The sequence below is a fragment of the Bubalus kerabau genome, chromosome 13 (genome assembly GCF_029407905.1).
Source record: "Bubalus kerabau isolate K-KA32 ecotype Philippines breed swamp buffalo chromosome 13, PCC_UOA_SB_1v2, whole genome shotgun sequence".
NCBI lineage: Eukaryota > Metazoa > Chordata > Mammalia > Artiodactyla > Bovidae > Bubalus > Bubalus kerabau.
Genome location: NC_073636.1, coordinates 24,850,662 through 24,866,713, shown reverse-complemented (window position 1 = coordinate 24,866,713; position 16,052 = coordinate 24,850,662).

Below are 16,052 nucleotides of genomic sequence, written 5' to 3'. Positions count from 1 at the left end.
TTTTTTATTGAGTTATAATTTAAATACCATACAATTCACTTGCTTGACTTGCACAATTCAGTGAATTTTGGTATATTTACACAGTTGTGCAACTATCACCACAGGCATAGAGGGTTTTTGTTTGTTTGATTTGGGCTTTTTAAAAAATTTTTTAGCCATGGGACATGTGGGATGTTAGTTACCCAGCCAGAGACAGAACTTGCGTCCCCTACATTGGAAGGGCAGAATCTTTACTGCTGAACCACCAGGGAAGTCTCAGCATTTGTACCTTAATTCACAATAATCCTATGAGGCAAGTTCTATTATTATTGCCATTTCACAGAGAAGGAAACCAACGCACAAAGAGATAAGTGTTAACATCACGGCACAAATGTGTGGCTGACCCTGGACCATGGACCCCAGCAGGCCGGCTGCAGAGCCCAGGCTCTTAGCCCCATGCTCCCTGTATCACACAGATGGAGCAGAGCCGGAAGCAGCCTCATCTTCTCCAGGACACACAGCACATGTATACACCTTGAGCCCTGTGGCATGGATGCAGTTTGGACAAATATCCATAGGCTCTGGGAAAAAAGAAGACCCAGAAAAATTCTTGCTACCAGGTGGTCCTAGATCTAAAATTCTCAATGAGGAGGGAAAGGTAGGCAAAGGTTCACCCTAATACCTGCTGGAGAAGGGTTAAGTATGCCAAGAGGACTCACCCTGAGATGTGCCAGATTATCCTGAAAACTTGTATTTCCTTCCCAGGGCAAGGGACTTCTATTAACAAAAAGTGGATTGAAAGAGTGTTTCTTTACTGGGGACATCGGGAGAAGTAGGGGGGCCTCCCCTTAGTGGGCATCATACACAAATTGTGGCTCTGCAGTTGATGGGTTGGGGGTTGTTTGAAGCTGCGGACCAAACAAGAAAGGAAGAATTGCATCAGGATTTATAATCATAGATCTATAACCCAGGCTGTAGATGGCTTCACCATGGCCAAACTCCCAATTCCACAAAGCTATCTAAGCTGGTCAGCGGTCCTCTTGGGGCCTGGCAGGAAAGCTCTGTCCAGAGACGAGTTCCACATGGAGTAGTGAACCTGTTTCTTTTTTTAAAGCTTTTATTGAATTTGTTACAATACTGCTTCTGTTTTATGGTTTTTTGGTTTGTGTTTTTTTTTTTGGTTGCAAGACATGTGGGATCCTAGCTCCCCAACCACAGATCGAACCTGGGCCCCCTGCATTGAAAGCCGAAGTCTTACTTAACAGAGTTTGTATGATGCATCCAGAGTGAATCGGCACTAAAGGAGGCAAAGTAGAGAGACACACAGCTATGGTAGGAGGAACCATGACATGGAGAGATATTAGCTCTTAGCCCAGGAGCAGCAGAAGAGACAGATGGTGGCTGAGACACCCTTCACCATGGAAGAGTGGATCACCATGCAACAGTGGATCACCATGCAAACAGTGATGCCCAAGGTGGGGTCTGTAAGATGATCCATTGTGACATTAGAAGAAAATAGTAGAGCTCTTATTTGCACTTATTTATTTATCTCATTGCTTCTTCATTTCTATTTTTGCATACATTGAAAATACATTTATTGGGGACATGCTCTATTTTTTTTGACCACTGAAGGATCAAAAGTGGTTGGAGGCCACTGCAAAAAGCAGATGCTCTTCTTCTGGGTCAGCCACCAGAATGATATTATATATGGAAAATGTTCCTATTTGCCAGGAGGCCCAGACCTAGGACTGCTGTCTGCACCTACCTCTCTTCCTGTACTTCCTTAAAGACCCACTGATAATCCCAAGGGATCTCTGGAAGAGCCCAACCAAGAGACAGTATCCAGTTTTGGTCTATGGTTTCATGAGGGCAACAGCCATGTACGAGGCTGAGGCTAGGGGAGATCAGAGCTATGATCTCCCAGAAGGAACCACAGAAGGAATTCAAATGGTTCCAGGGAGAAGGTGTGAGGTGGCCCCAGATACCATCAGGGAAATGAGAAATTTGGAATTGCAGCTAGCTTCCTATTGGCCTTCATTAAAAGTTGCATCTTTTCTATCAATCATTTTTTTTTGGATGTACCTCTCTGAAGCAGTTAACTTGAGTGTGTTACATTGAACTTTTGGGTAGCTACACAGTGCAGCTCCCTCGGAACCATTTAACACCAAACATTTAAAAAACAAAAGGAAATTTCAAGGCAAGATCTCTAAAGGTCATCAAGCTTTCATAAATTTTCATCAAATTTTCTACCTACCCTGTAGGTCTAGTAGCTGGAAAACTTTTCCAATAGAGAAAAACACAGAAAAAGCTGTAATAAAGAAATGAAGAGAAATCCACTTGAGAAACAGAATTAGAAGCAATTTCCAATGCAGAATATTGGAAGGATTTTAGTGACTTTATCCCATATTACAAGCAAAAATAAAACAATCACAAATATAAAGTAATGTGGTACTTATGTAACATATAGTATGTTCTAAATTCCATAATTATTGCTGCTAATGGTCGAATTCATGAGCAGGGTAACATAGATCAATGGTGATTAGCCATCCTTTCCGTATTCTATACTTGTGAAAACTTGGCTATTACTTCATAAATGATGTTTCCTGAAAAAGGAGAAAATATTTTCATAAATAATTTCAATAGTCTTTCACTGATGAATACCATCCCTCTTTGTAGATTCCATTGGTCCCATCTAAAAATGTCTTAAAATATTAACATAATATAAGCTGTTATTACAGTATTTATGATACCTTTGCTCCAGAAGACCCATTCAACTACCTAAAAGTTCAGTCATGTTGCTGCCAAAATACCTCTCAGCTATGGTTATGTGTCCATTTCTGTCTCGCAAGGCAGATGAACACAAAGAGAAATTAATCGTGGTCTCTGGGCTAAAGGAACTTGCACTGTAGCAGGGGGGACAAAACATGCACATAAAAAATTATGATACAAGAGTAAATATGTGATAATACTATAAAAATAACATACATAAGAAGTGGAAGAATGTCAGAAAGATTCTGACATTCTCACTTCCAGAGTAGGGGGGAGGGGTGTCATGAGATTTACAGAGAAAGGTGTACTTGATCGAGGCATTAAGGGACAAGGTATGACTTAAGCTGAATGAGGAGGAAGCAGAGGAGAGGGAGCAGGAAGGGAGTAGAGGTGTGGGAGCTGGGGTGGGGGGCGTGAGGATAGAAAGAAGAGGAACCAAAAAAATCACACCTTCTAAAACAAAGAATGGAAAAACTTGGAGTCCAGTTAAAAAGCAAGTTATGGGATAAAGTTAGCTCCAAAGTAATTGGAGACAAGTATGTTGCTGCTGCTGCTGCTGCTAAGTCACTTCAGTCGTGTCCAACTCTGTGCGACCCCATAGACAGCAGGCCACCAGGCTCCCCTGTCCCTGGGATTCTCCAGGCATGAACACTGGAGTGGGTTGCCATTTCCTTCTCCAATGCATGAAAGTGAAAAGTGAAAGTGAAGTCACTCAGTCGTGTCCAACTCTTAGCGACCCCATGGACTGCAGCCTACCAGGCTCCTTTGCCCATGGGATTTTCCAGGCAAGAGTACTGGAGTGGGTTGACATTGCCTTCTCCAGGAGACAAGTATAGAAGTGGGTAATAAAGAAGGATAGGTAATAAAGAAGGTTGGTTGGTTGGTTAAAAGGATATGATTTAAAGCATCTTCTCTTACCTTTATCTATTTCCTTCTTCCAGCCTTGAGTGTCCTCACTCCACTTTAGAAACCCATAGACTACTGCTTTGTTTATTTGTTTACTTACTAGACTCTTCCCAGATCAGGAGCTCCGAGGGCAGGGCTGGTGTCATTTCCCTCTTTGTAGCCACAAAGTCCAACATGGAGCTTGTCGTGTAGATGTCTATGGGAATGAATGCCATGCTGTAGGAACCATCTCTGTATAGCAGTCATCTTCTTATGCTCAAGATTTTGTTTTGTTTTGTTTTGTTTTTTTTTTTTTACTGGCGACTCGTTTCATATATGATGTTATACATATTTCAATGCCATTCTCCCAAATCATCCCACCTCTCCCTCTCCCACAGAGTCCAAAAGACTGTTCTATACATCAGTGTCTCTTTTGCTGTCTCGTATACAGGGTTATTGTTACCATCTTTCTAAATTCCATATATATGTGTTAGTATACTGTATTAGTATTTTTCTTTCTGGCTTACTTCACTCTGTATAATAGGCTCCAGTTTCATCCACCTCATTAGAACTGATTCAAATGTATTCTTTTTAATGGCTGAGTAATACTCCATTGTGTATATGTACCACAGCTTTCTTAGCCATTCATCTGCTGATGGACATCTAGGTTGCTTCCATGTCCTGGCTATTATAAACAGTGCTGCGATGAACATTGGGGTACACGTGTCTCTTTCAATTCTGGTTTCCTCAGTGTGTATGCCCAGCAGTGGGATTGCTGGATCATAAGGCAGTTCTATTTCCAGTTTTTTAAGGAATCTCCACACTGTTCTCCATAGTGGCTGTACTAGTTTGCATTCCCACCAACAGTGTAAGAGGGTTCCCTTTTCTCCACCCTCTCCAGCATTTATTGCTTGTAGACATTTGGATCGCAGCCATTCTGACTGGTGTGAAATGGTACCTCATAGTGGTTTTGATTTGCATTTCTCTGATAATGAGTGATGTTGAGCATCTTTTCATGTGTTTGTTAGTCATCTGTATGTCTTCTTTGGAGAAATGTCTATTTAGTTCTTTGGCCCATTTTTTGATTGGGTCATTTATTTTTCTGGAATTGAGCTGTAGGAGTTGCTTGTATATTTTTGAGATTAGTTGTTTGTCTGTTGCTTCATTTGCTATTATTTTCTCCCATTCTGAAGTCTGTCTTTTCACCTTGCTTATAGTTTGCTTTGTTGTGCAGAAGCTTTTAAGTTTAATTAGGTCCCATTTGTTTATTTTTCCTTTTATTTCCAATATTCTGGGAGGTGGGTCATAGAGGATCCTGCTGTGATGTATGTCGGAGAATGTTTTGCCTATGTTCTCCTCTAGGAGTTTTATAGTTTCTGGTCTTACATTTAGATCTTTAATCCATAAGATTTTGTTATTAATGACCAAGTCTAAATGCTCACAAAGGAGGAAAACAGGACAATGGCTCAGCAAGCCAGCTGGACAGTCACACTGACCTGGGTTGGAGTTCACCTCTGCCATTTCCTCAATCTGAGTGAGACTTTACACAAACACTTTTCTGACAAACATACATTACCTTCATTTGTAAAACAATCGTAACACTTACCTCCCAGCATTATGGAGAGGATTAAATAAGCTCATGTGTGTTGGACCCTTAGCACATTGCCTGGGACCTAGTAAGTGCTTAATTTATGTAAGTTATCTTGCTATTTAACATCAAATATTGTTTGTCAATGACACTTGTAAAGTTGCTCAATATGTCAGCATGACATAGGTTTTATGCTCAAAGCACAGAGGCTGGATAATAACAGCACGTTATTTTAATTCTAAAATGGTACCGCCATGATTCTCTTTCTGGTGGGCATATTTTTCTTCTTTCTTCTTTTGACATATTACACACACAAAGAAGAATGAAAAAGGACACAAACATACATTGGAATGTATAATTATGTAGTAAATATGCTTGTAACCCATGTCCAAGATTTAAAATGAAATATTGGTTGCTCCTCTGAAGTCCCCACTGTGACACTCTTCCAATTCAAAGAGGTGACCACTGCCCTGATTATTCTGGAGGGAGGTCTTGTCCTAGCTCTCCTAGGGTAGTCCTAACCCTCCTAGCTTCCTTATAGCTTTATTCCCTATGAAATGTGCTTGCTCTTATTTTTCAATTTTATATCAATTAAAAATAAATTGTATGCATTCTTATGTGCCTTGCTCTTTTGATCAGTATTGTGTTCATAAGATTCTTCCTCCTCACCAAAAACCCTCTATTTTCTCCTTTTACATTGTTGTAGAATTGCAATGTGCTAATGGATGTACCACGATTTAGTCATTCACTTAATGTTTATGGCCATTTTACTGTTAATGGACATTTGGTTCATTTACAGTTGAAGATCATTATCAGAATTCTGCTTGGAACACTCTTATATATCTCCTGAGACACAGTCGTGTGGATTTCTCTAGGGATATATCCAGGAGTAGGACTGCTATGTTGCGAAGTATGTGTAGCTCCAATTTTACTGGAAAATGTAAACTGTCTTCCAAAGTAATTGTACTAATTTCTACGACTACCAACAGTGTATGAGAGCTCTCCACATCCCAGCCAACATTTGTTATTATCAAAGTTTTAATTTTGGCACTCCTGTGTGTGCCCTAGGATCTCGGCTTGTACTTTCCAATTATTAATGAACTTGAGCATCTTGGAATATTCTCATTCATTGTTTAAATTTCCTTTTTTGTGAAGTGCTTATTCAAGACGTTTGCTCCTTTTTTTCATTGGGTTGTCTGCCTTTTTCTAATTGATTTGTGGATACAAATCTATGTTGATTATATGTTGCAGATATCATTTCCTTCTGTGGCTTATAATTTCACACTATTTGTGGTGCCTTTTCATGAGTTTGATTAAGCATTTTAAAATGTTTGTTCTCACATTTAAATTTATAATCCACATGAAGCTGATTTTTGTGTGTGGTGTGAGGAAGGGGTCCAGTTTGATTCTTTTCATATTTGTGCTGTGCTCAGTTGCTCAGCTGTGTCTGACTCTTTGTGACCCAATAGACTGTAGCCAGCCAGGCTCTTCTGTCCATGAGATTCTCCAGGCAAGAATACTGGAGTGGTTGCCATTTCTTCTTCCAGGAGATCTTCCTGACCCAGGGATTGAACCCGTATCTCCTGTGTCTCCTGCATTGCAGGCAGATTCTTTACCCACTGAGCCATCATAGAAGCCTTATTTTCACATTTAGATACTGTTATACCAGCATTATTTATCAAGAAGATCATCATTTCTCCAATTGTTCTGGACTACCTCCTTAGTCACAAATCATATCAATTTATGCCTGAGTCTGTTTTGGGTATCCTTATTCTTTTTCAGGAGTCTCTTTATCTGCAATAATTCCACACAGTCATGACTGATATTTGGCAGAAGAAATCCTCTTTCCTCATAACTCTTCTTCCAGTGTGTCTTGAATATTCTTGGGAATTTTTTATTTCTTTAAAAGTTTAATATCAGCTGGCTAATATGAAAATCAGTCTCTTGGGGTTTTAATTGGGATGCCATTGAATATTGAGACTGATTTGGGAAAAATTTAAATCCTTACTATGTCAACTCTTTCAATCCATGTAGATGACATATCACTCCATTTATTTAGATCTTCCTTCCTTTCTCCCAATAAAGTTTTGTAATTTTTCTTATAGAGTATTTATACCAAAGAAAGGCAATGCCAAAGAATGCTCAAACTTCCACACAATTGCACTCATCTCACACGGTAGTAAAGTAATGCTCAAAATTCTCCAAGCCAGGCTTCAGCAATATGTGAACTGTGAACTTCCAGATGTTCAAGCTGGTTTTAGAAAAGGCAGAGGAACAAGAGATCAAATTGCCAACATCCGCTGGATCATGGAAAAAGCAAGAGAGTTCCAGAAAAAACATCTAGTTCTGCTTTATTGACTATGCCAAAGCCTTTGACTGTGTGGATCACAATAAACAGTGGAAAATTCTGAAAGAAATGGGAATACCAGACCACCTGACCTGCCTCTTGAGAAACCTATATGCAGGTCAGGAAGCAACAGTTAGAACTGGACATGGAGAAATGCTGGGCTGGAAGAAGCACAAGCTGGAATCAAGATTGCCGGGAGAAATATCAATAACCTCAGATATGCAGATGACACCACCCTTATGGCAGAAAGTGAAGAGGAACTCAAAAGCCTCTTGATGAAAGTGAAAGAGGAGAGTGAAAAAGTTGGCCTAAAGCTCAACATTCAGAAAACGAAGATCATGGCATCTGGTCCCATCACTTCATGGGAAATAGATAGGGAAACAGTGGAAACAGTGTCAGACTTTATTTTTGTGGGCTCCAAAATCACTGCACATGGTGATTGCAGCCATGAAATTAAAAGAAGCTTACTCCTTGGAAGGAAAGTTATGACCAACCTAGATAGCATATTCAAAAGCAGAGACATTACTTTGCCAACAAAGGTCCGTCTAGTCAAGGCTTTTCCAGTGGTCATGTATGGATGTGAGAGTTGGACTGTGAACAAAGCTGAGCGCTGAAGAATTGATGCTTTTGAACTGTGGTGTTGGAGAAGACTCTTGAGAGTCCCTTGGACTGCAAGGAGATCCAAGCAGTCCATTCTAAAGGAGATCAGTCCTGGGTGTTCATTGGAAGGACTGATGCTAAAGCTGAAACTCTAATACTTTGGCAACCTCATGCAAAGAGTTGACTCATTGGAAAAGACCCTGATGCTGGGAGGGATTTGGGGCAGGGGGAGAAGGGGACGACAGAGAATGAGATGGCTGGATGGCATCACCAACTCAATGGACATGAGTTTGGTTGAACTCCAGGAGTTGGTGATGGACAGGGAGGCCTGGCGTGCTGAGATTCATGGAGTCGCAAAGAGTCAGACAGGACTGAGCGACTGAACTAAACTGAATTGATACATTTTTTGCTAGATTTTTCCCTAATGTAAAAGTCTGGGTTCTTTTTACTGTATGTTATCAAATCATTTATAGTATCTTTTATTTACTAGACCTTCACTGTTTTTCGGATATAATACCAAGCACTTCAAATATACTGTGTGTTGTAATACTCACAACAATCTTGTTAGCTCCTCCCACTATTACGCTCATTTTACTTTTGAACATGATGCTCAAAAGGGTTATATATATCACTCAAGGTCTCACAGTTAGTAAGTATCCAAGGCAGAATTTGGAAGCCTTGTCTGATTCCCAAGTCATGCTATGCTGCTACCTCAGTGGGAGACGTGCCCTAAGGGAACTGAGTGCATTTCAGATACGCTTTGATGGGTAAGAAAGATCAAGGGCCTGGGATACTTACCAGAGGATGGAAGAAGCAGAGGGATCCCAAGCACTCAGGAAACTGAAATAAGATGTTGAGATGAGCAATGATAGGAGTCACATAAAGTAAGGAGGTGCTGAAGACAAACATCACTCAAGCTGCCATTTTTCTTACGGCAAAGAGAAGTCAATCAGTTAGCTTAGGAGCTCCTGGGTATCAGGTTTGCCTCAGTGGCATCAACCCCGGACACACAGAGGCCATATCAGCAGTCTATGTTACCCACTTGCTATTTTTAAACTGAATTTTATTACCTAATTTTCCAGTCTCTTTCAACTGGTACCTTTCATTTGGATTTTCATCTTAGCATATGCACTTCCCCTAATTCTTACAGCTATTTGCTCAAGCCAGTTTTGAGGCTAATTTTGGGAGGACTCATTTATACTGAATACACAGCATATATGAGAAGATGCCTCTCATATAGAAGATTTTTATGAACAAAAATTCTTTGATATAGTTCCTAACCATCAATCTGCATTTTTAAAATGTATTTAAGAGTACCACTGGCCAGGAACTCTAAGAAGCAGAATTGCAGCACAGATGGTCCAAGATTCTTAATGTCTAATGTTACACTTTAAAATGACGCTGTTTCATGGTGTTGATCTGCCTGCCTCTTGAATTCTTCAGAAAATGCATGTTGGATTGTAGTTGATTTTGAAGAGCGATAGCTGTATAAGGTGAGCCACAGTTAAATTCAGCTTTGGAATAATTGGCCTTCCTCCATTGTTCAGTTCATAATAGCTGCAATAGCTCAGACTGCTAAAATAGATCCAGTTATGTAGAAAAATATTAAAGGAACAGCAAGTATTTCCTCAGTTACCATACCTTGCCTAGAAAGTAAGCAAGGATTTTTTTTTCTTTTAGCTTATGACTGTACATAAATAAATTTAAAGTCCAGTAAAATGCAGAAACCCAGAAATAAAAATATAGAAGAAAACCTTCACTTAGCAAAAGTTCAGACAATCCTGAAAATTACAAAAGTAAAATGGGGATAATGGGGATATGGAAAGATTATAAAATGTAAGAGGCATGATTTAAGAACTTTGATGCATATTTAATACTACAAATTTGTTTCTGAAAAAACTATAGTACACATTTGCACATGTGTCCAGTATAAATCCATAAAATTTTAAATAAAAGAATATGAGTAAATGAATAAAGAGATTCATATATTTGATGTGTATTTTATGTCATGGTAGATGTATGTTATCTGAGATAAATGCTAATTGTTGTGTCAGTCCCTCAGTCGAGTCTGACTTTTTGTGACCCCATGGACTTCCCTGTACTTCCAAGCTTCCCTGTACTTCACAGTCTCCCAGAGTTTGCTCCCAGAGTTTGCTCAAACTCATGTCATTGAGTCAGTGATGCCATCCAATCATCTCATCCTCTGTCGTCACCTTCTCCTCCTGCCTTCAATCTTTCCCAGTGTCAGGGTCTTTTCTAATGAGTCAGCTCTTCGCATCAGGTGGCCAGAGTATTGGAGCTTCAGCTTCAGCATCAGTCCTTCCGATGAATATTTAGGGTTGATTTCATAATGTCAGAAATTTGAAGATTAATGTGTTTTGTAAATTACTTAATCATTTCAAAGTACACTAAGTTTTTTTCCTCCATTTTGCCCCAATTTTAGCATCTCCTTTTGTGAACCATTTCTAATTTCACTTATTGTATTCAATTGTTACATTCCTATTTCCCCTGTTTGGGGAATTTTTTAAGATTCTTTTGATTGTACTTCCCATAGTTCATCAACTTTAAGCTAGACCCAACTTATGATATATTTTAAATTTTTTTTAAATAGGAAATTGGGAAGACACTTTCTTAGAAAATTATGTTGTTTGCGGTTGTTAGGTTCCCAGGCCAGTTCATAAAAACAAAACAAAACCATTTCTTGCAAATTGTTGCTGGAGCTTAACTCCAATAATACTTCAGAGTCTGTACACCATTTCTAACAATTATACCATGGGAAATAAATTCCTTTTAAAGCTGAGATATCAGAAAAGCACTTTATTTCCCTACTGCAGTGGGACTTGGATTTCCTCTTCAGCTGTCCCTTCTAACTTCTGAGGCCTGACAATGGGGAGACCCTCTCTAACGTAGACACTCAGGGGGGCTTCTATAAACTAGTGTAGGGGCTCCAGCCACAGGACTAATGGTGGGGTGCTGGGAAATATGCAAAATGAAGTAGGCCTTGGGTGGAAGTTTAGGGGAAGAGGAACAGGTTCAGGGCCAAGGCTTTCTTTCAGTTCTGATCGAACCCAGGTTTTGCCTTCTACTGTCAGTGTTCTGTCTCTGATCCTGTTCACAAAGAGTGGCGTGCCAGTCTCTTCCTTTCCACTTTCTGTTGCCTCTACCCAAGACAGTATTCCTCCCTGACCGAAACCCGAACAAGATCAGTCTGCCGGCTTTCTTCCTTTAGCCTTTGTCCAAGGACATGAGTCTCCTGAGAAGGACTTAAGGGTTTTGACCATTGGAGGTGACTGGGAAACACATGAGTGACAAGGTGATTCCTTCTTTCTGTCCTCTATTTCCCCCTAGAACATGAAAAGGAGTATCAGGTCTGCAAATACATGTTAATAATGAGTCTTTTACTTCTATTTATTTATTTATTTATTTTTGGCTGCCTGCACAGCACACAGGATCCTTGTTGTGTGACCGGAGATCAAACCTGTACCCTCTGCAGTGAAAACGTGGAGTCTTAACCACTGGACCAGCAAGGAAGTCCTTACATGTTGATGATGAGTCTTGAACATAAAGGCTCAAGTCAGAGTTATACCATCTCATGGAGTCTGAAACAAAAGCTTTCTGGAACGCTTTTTTCACTGAAGAATCTAATAACTGCCCCCTTACAGGAAAGTATGGAGGATGACTTAGGGTTACGTGGGTCAAAGTACTCAGCACAGTGCTTAGCACATAGAACATCTTTAATAAATGATCACTTTTTTCCCCTTTTGGGCCTTTCAAAGTTTGGTCAGAGGATGGAAGCAGCTATTTTTGCAAAACTAACAAACACTTAGCAGCTCTAATTTGAAAATTAACATACCAGTATGTATTCTGCAAATCCTGTTAACAGAGGTTGTCAAATACTGGCTCCACTGAATTAATTACACTTGACATCTTTAACAAATAAGCACAGATGGCAATTTGTAGTCAATGGTAATCTCAGATCAAACTACTTTAGCATCGGATTTGACTTACTATGAATTAATCTTCTCAGTTTGGGGTTTTCTTCTGTGTAGAAATATTTGCTCACAAGCTCTCTGAACACAAAGAAACTCAAAAAACTAAAATGTAATTTTTGCAGTTGACAATAGAACAAAAGTAAGCTAAATTTTGCCATAAAGGGTATTGTTTTAGGGATAAACTTCATAATATGGGGAAAATTATAATATAAATGACGTTGTCAAGTCATATTTTTCATGCCATTACTCTTTGTTTTATGTTGTAGCAGAAAAAAAATGAAGCTAATAGTTTTAGAGGCAGTTTTCATGGGAGTTAGAAATTCTGGTTTGGACATTCTGAGTACATCAGGTTTTCTTCACTGGAAAATGGAAAATCATTTCAAGGGGGGTATCATAAAAAAGAACTGGGAATGAGATGAACGGGAACAAATAAAAATGGGACAAGGTATTCATGCCAGGTAGTCTTGGGTTTGAGTTCCAGCTCACCTCTCACTAGCTACATGATGGTGACCAATTTAAACTCTGCAAATCTTAATTTCTTAATCTGTAAAGGAAGAGTAATATCTGAATTGTAGGTTATCATGCGGATTAAGTAAAGCAATCTAAATGCCTTTAGCTCAGTTTCTGACACATAGTAGGTGCTTAACAATGTTAATCCCCAACACCCTTCCTTTCCAGATAAAGAAATATAGAAACATGTGCAGAGTATCTTAATTAACAGGAAAATATTTATGCAATGTTTACTATGTGCCAGGGTCTGTCTTAAACACTTTAAAAATATTAATTCTCATCACAACCTATGAAAAGAGCTCTTATTCTCTCTCTCCTACAGATGAAGAAATTGAGGCACAGAGAGTTAACAACTTTCCAGTGTACCCAGAAGGGAAGTTGTGGGGTCACCTTCAATCCTTGGCTGTCGGGTTTGCACTTAAATCCCACACACACTGTCTCTCCCCAAAACGAATGAAACTGTTCAGTAGCATTCTTTGTGGTCAGAACTTCATTACCAAGGGTAAAATATGATATATAAATTATCAAAGGAATGGTCATACACAAAAATATTATTTAAAATAATATTAAATATGCCCTCCAGATATTTTACCTTAAGCGATCTATGGGGCAAAGGGAGAAAGTGAAGCATGGGGATAAGAAGAGAGAGCATTATGGAGATTGGGAAGACTTTACCAAAGTCATCACAGTGCTATCCCACCATCTAAGTGGGTAGAAACTTGTGGTTATGACAGAGCTTGTCCCTGACTTGTAGAAAACAGCACCACTTCCACTGGGCACCAGCCATCACTGCTACCCTTGCTTGAGCCATGAAGATTTCTTTAAAATTAAACCTCTGTCCCAACAGAGCTGTTTCTCTAGGTTCATGGTTTAAGTTCATTTCCCTTAGCATTCTTTACCACTGAGCCACCTGGGAAGCCCCATCTATGTATGCATCTGTTTATCCATCTATCCATCTGTACTTGTTTGGTAATTCCAAGTTCCAGTAACCTTAACTTTGGCAGATTTCTGGTCTCTCCCTTCTACACAGGCTGGATGCCCTTGAGGTGGCAGATTAATTTGGCCGTAGAGAAATGACAGTAGAAGCATCTCAAGCTTGGGTCATCCTTGACAGTCCCCACTGATAGAACTATTTAATGGGTATCTCAGGGCTTGCCTGGTGGCTCACTGGTAAAGAATCTACCTGCCAATGCAGGGGACACAGGTTTGATCCCTGATCCGGGAAGATCCCACATGCCACAGAGCAACAAAGACCAAGCAACACGACTACTAAGCCTGCACCCTACAGCCCATGCTCCCCAACAAGAGAAACCACCACAATGAGAAGCCTGTGCACTGCAACTAGAGAGTAGCCCCAGCAGCAACAAAGACCCAGCACGGCCAAAAATAAATAAATAAAATTACAATGGGTGTCTCAGAAGACTGTTCATTTGAGGGCACAGACATGATACCACGGTCCTAGACTATCTCTGGTCTGGAGATTTGCCTGAATGCTAAAAATTCTTAGTAAAATATTTCCACTGGAAAGAAAGCTAGTATTATTCCTGAACAATACCAGGAATTGTAGGAACGGGCTTATGAAGAAACATCTTTTTTTCCCTAGTTAATTGGTTTGTGTGTGTGTGTGTTTGATTTGTTTTATTTTAGGTGGTGAACGGCTGCACAGACATTATAAGCATATCTTTGAAACAAGGCTGACCAAATTTCAGGCCTGCACATTTTTGTGGGCTTAGTGATGAAAGAGTACTGCTATTTTAAGAAGTGATTAAGAGCAGCTTTTTTTAGACTCAAAATTTAATCGAGATTTTTCTTTCTTTTGTCAATTGTTCTCTGACAAGCGAGTTCATTTCCAAGTACATTAGGCTGAATGAGATTCCAAGGGGCCCAGGAATATCCTTCCCGACTCCGTCTCAACAAGGGGGACAGTGTCCTCTTCCAGATTAAAAAGCCCCTTCAGAGGGAGCACATCACAAGCCTGCTGGTAAGACTAAAAGCTGGGCAGGGTCCTGGGAGGAAGCTGGCAAGAGGCCATGGACCAAGAATTCAAGATTATGAAATCCTGATCCATTTCCCTCCTCTAAAGACAGCTGAAAGACAGACAACCTCTTTGAAAACTCAAGATGTTGATCTACTGACATATAGTTGAGCTTTCCTCAACTCTGCCCTGTCACCTTTTCCTTTTGGAAGCCTGTTATCTAAGCAAAGGTGCTAATAAAAACTGACACCCACACCTTGCTTCCAGCTTGGCTTGGCCAGCGTTAAAGGACCGCGATCTAATTTTATGGAATAGTCCCTACGAATGACGTAACCACAGGGGGTGGGGAAAGCATATAGGGCATGAAATGCAATATCACATTCAAAACAAATACAAGGCAATCGATTGTGACATATATAAATTCCTCTCTTGTTCTATAGGTCTAAAGAAATTGGCCTGTGGAAACTGATGGATTATAATGTAACTGAGCAGGACCCTGAGGGGCCTTCCCCCCACATCCTCTCCTTTAGTTCCTCTCTGAAGTAGCTGGAAAATAGTATTCAATGCAAAATTTCCTGAGTTGTTTTGCACATGCAAAACCCTCATCTCCCCCCAAATGGAAGATCTTAATTACTTGACCACCCTAAGCACATAGCCCCAGGCCTCCTGGAGTCCAAGGACTGATAAAGTTAACCAACCCTGTGACACCACTTTGTTCCCCGTCACATCAGAGAACAGTGCACAAGCTGATCCCAGACTCTATGACCCTCCTCCCTCACCCAGCTTTCTTTAAAAGTACTGCCCAAACTCTTCCTGGGAGCTCCAGGCTTTTTAGGTCATGAGCCACCCTGTTTCCTTGCATGGCCCAGCAATAAACATTTTGCTGCCCCCAACTCTTGACATTTCAGTTTGTTTGGCTTCCCTGTGCATTGGGCATTTGGACTTGTGTTAACAACAGAATACTCAAAAGTAATATTTTCCCATTAAGGAAAAAAAAACCTATGTATGTGATTTACTTGGAGAAAGGAATGGCAAAACACTTCAGTATTCTTGCCTTGAGAATGCCATGAATAGCATGAAAAGGCAAAAAGATATGACACTGAGAGCTGGAGAAGACTCTTGAGAGTCCCTTGGATAGCAAGGAGATCAAACCAGTCAATCCTAAAGGAAATCAACTCTGAATATTTATTGGAAGGACTGGTGCTGAAGTTGAAGCTTCAGTACTTTGGCCACCTGATGTGAAGAGCCAACTCATTGGAAAAGAGCCCAATGCTGGGAAAGATTAATGGCAAGAGAAGAAGGGAGCAACAGAGGATGAGATAGTCGGATGGCATCATTGACTCAATGGACATGAGTATGAGCAAACTCCGGGAGATGGTAAAGGACTGGGAAGCCTGATGTGCTGCA